This window comes from Ictidomys tridecemlineatus, chromosome 12 (assembly GCF_052094955.1).
Source record: "Ictidomys tridecemlineatus isolate mIctTri1 chromosome 12, mIctTri1.hap1, whole genome shotgun sequence".
Taxonomy (NCBI): domain Eukaryota; kingdom Metazoa; phylum Chordata; class Mammalia; order Rodentia; family Sciuridae; genus Ictidomys; species Ictidomys tridecemlineatus.
Window position 1 is genome coordinate 5,755,352 of NC_135488.1, and position 2,769 is coordinate 5,758,120.

Consider the following 2,769-nt stretch of genomic DNA (forward strand, 5'->3'; position numbering starts at 1 on the left):
TTTATAAAATTATATCAATTTTTAGTAATTAATTTTTCAGCATTGCACAGATTTCCCCCCAAAAATTGCAAAAAAATTAATAAAATTATATTCGTATACTGTGGCTTCTGATAGATACACTCAGTATTTATCTTCACAAAAATATTTCATACAGGAGAATATCACATTTATAGCCTGGAATTGTGCCAAGAGTATTGAATTCAAATGTGAAAATAAGTTGAGTATGGGGAGCTTCTACAGGATACCAGGTGTACATGTGTGTGAGCTCTGTGCACTGGATTGAAAGCACGATATTTTCAAGTTCTATTCCACATACTCTAGGTCCATGTAGAGCACTTCCCCATTTCATTCAGGTCAAAACTCAAGGAATAAGAGTTATAATTAGTCACCTGGTCTTGAATATGCTCCTCAGTCCCAAATGCCTTCCCAAGAATGACCCTTGCATGAAGCATCACCAACCTGGGGTCTCTCCCACATGCTATCTTTGTATCACTTCAAAAAATCTGTTTTGCTCCTGTAACTTTCTTTTCCCTTTCCTAATAGATATGTTTTCAACTGTGAAAGTAATTGTACCTGAAGTTTAATGGAATTTACCATTTTTTTTCAATATAAAACCCAGACATTCTCTGATGTTTTAGGGTTTTCAGGTTCATGGCAGAATTTGCTGGAACAAGTTATAGCCCTCACATGGGGTCATGTGCACTTGAGCCAGTGTGTGATTTAGGATTTGATGTCCTTGTGGTCATGGGCACCAAGCCATGAAGGAACCAGTGGCTGCAGGAGTGAAAGTGGCAGAATCATTTCAACCCTGATGAACTACTTGTGTGTCTGCTGTGGTGTGTGGGGTATGGATGGTGTGGCTCTTCCCCTCTGTGGATCCAGGAAGGCACAGGTGCATCTGGAGTTCCATCTGAGATGGGAGGTGGGATACCCATGACCAATAAAGGACAGCAAAAGCAAAGACCACAAGGTGCCCCTGGCAACAGCAGGGGCCCCAAGATCCAATATCTCAGAAGAATATTTTTCATTAAAAATCATATATATAGGCTGGCCCTGTTTAGGGATTTCAGGAAATATGGAAGCAGCGGCGGTAGTTGGAGTCAAAGAACTCTGTGACAGTCTCCGTGTTCTCTGAGACTCCAGGAGGATGTCACTGGAATCATCTTCCTCTTCAATGCCACTATCCTTCCCTTCTTCATTACCCTCAGTACCAGAAGATATTACCAACTCTTCCCCTCCCCCCATGTCTTACATCACTTCCCAGGAGATGAAGTGTATTCTTCACTGGTTTGCCAGTTGGTCAGGTCCCCAGCGTGAACGTTTTCTACAGGACCTGGTAGCAAAGGCAGTGCCAGGAAAATTACAGCCACTGCTGGATGGTCTGGAGCAACTTAGTGTATCCGGTGTAAACTGACCACCTTGTATCTTTGAATGTCAGCTACTTCTTTGGGATCAGTGGTTTCAAGGTTGGGCTGAGCAGGAACACAATGAATTTGTCAGAAAACTGGAGGTCAGTGACCCAGACTTCGTGGCAAAGTTTTACCAAGCAGTTGCTGCTACAGCTGGTAAGGATTGATAGACATTCAGATCAAAGAAAATAACCACAGCTGGTGGAGTCAAGACCATCTCTCCAAAGTGACTCAATTCAAATGTGTCACTTAAAGATTTGGGGATAGTATCTCAATGAGCTGACTGAACTTACATATGAGTATAGGCATGGTTACTTCAACATTACCAGCATTTCCTCTGGATTTCTAGTGAAATTGTTGTCCATTTAAGCAGATCCAAATCAGTCTCCTAGTTTGCTTCCTTCCAAGAGATGTCAAAACCTCATAAATGTAAATGACTTTTGCAACTGTAACTGAAAGGAACCTTCATGTTACAACTGAAGTCTTTTGCTGGCTCATAAAGGATAAAAGTAGAATCCTTCCATAGAAACAGGCGAGAAGAACAAGAAAAAGTGTTATTTGGGGGAAGGGTACTTGGGATTGAGCCCAGTGTTGCTCTACCACTGAGCTATACTCCCATTCCCCTCTCCCTTTTTTTGAGACAGAGTCTTACTAGGTTGCTGGGGCTGGCCCCAAACTTGGAATTTTCTTGCCTTAGCTTCCAAAGTTGCTCATTTATGGGCATATGCTACCATGACTAAGGAAAGATATTATAGTTTGGTGGGATTCTGGTTTTACTACCCTTCCCATACTCTAGCATAATTATGCAACATCCCAACCACTGGGTCTCCCAGTGGAGATTTAGTAAAATTATGGAAAATCAGGAGAGGGAGATAATTAGTTACTCCCTCCTTCACACTGTTTGACCCCAATTAGCAATAAAAATTGATAAAATACCAAATTGTAATGAACTTTTTCTAAAGCACACATGATATTCTTGAAGTCTGTAGCAGATGTGTCTGTTGTTGCTCTACAATAGTATGTAAATAGCTGGATGTGGTGTTACACATCTGTAATCCCATCTACTAAGGAGGTTGAGGCAGGAGGATTGCAAGTTCCAGACCAACTTCAGCAACTTCTTGAGACCTTGTCCCAACAAGTAAAAAGGGCTCAGTAGTAAAGTGTCCCTGAGTTTAATCCTTAGTACCAAAATAACAAAAAACAGTGTGAAAATAAGTGATACTCTACAGGTTAGTTTATTTTTTGTACCAAAATAAATTTTTATAACCATTATAAAAAAAAATTATATATATATATACTTCTGTATTGGAAATATCAACCAGACCTACAGAGATTGATAACCTTTTCAAAATGATTCAAA

The 2,769-nt window shown here is 40.3% G+C and overlaps 1 pseudogene; it reads left to right on the forward strand.

Moving 5' to 3' along the window:
* Nucleotides 1-1,051: 1,051 nt before the first annotated feature.
* On the forward strand, nt 1,052-1,596 carry LOC144369527 (uncharacterized protein C14orf119 homolog; annotated as a pseudogene).
* Nucleotides 1,597-2,769: the final 1,173 nt, after the last annotated feature.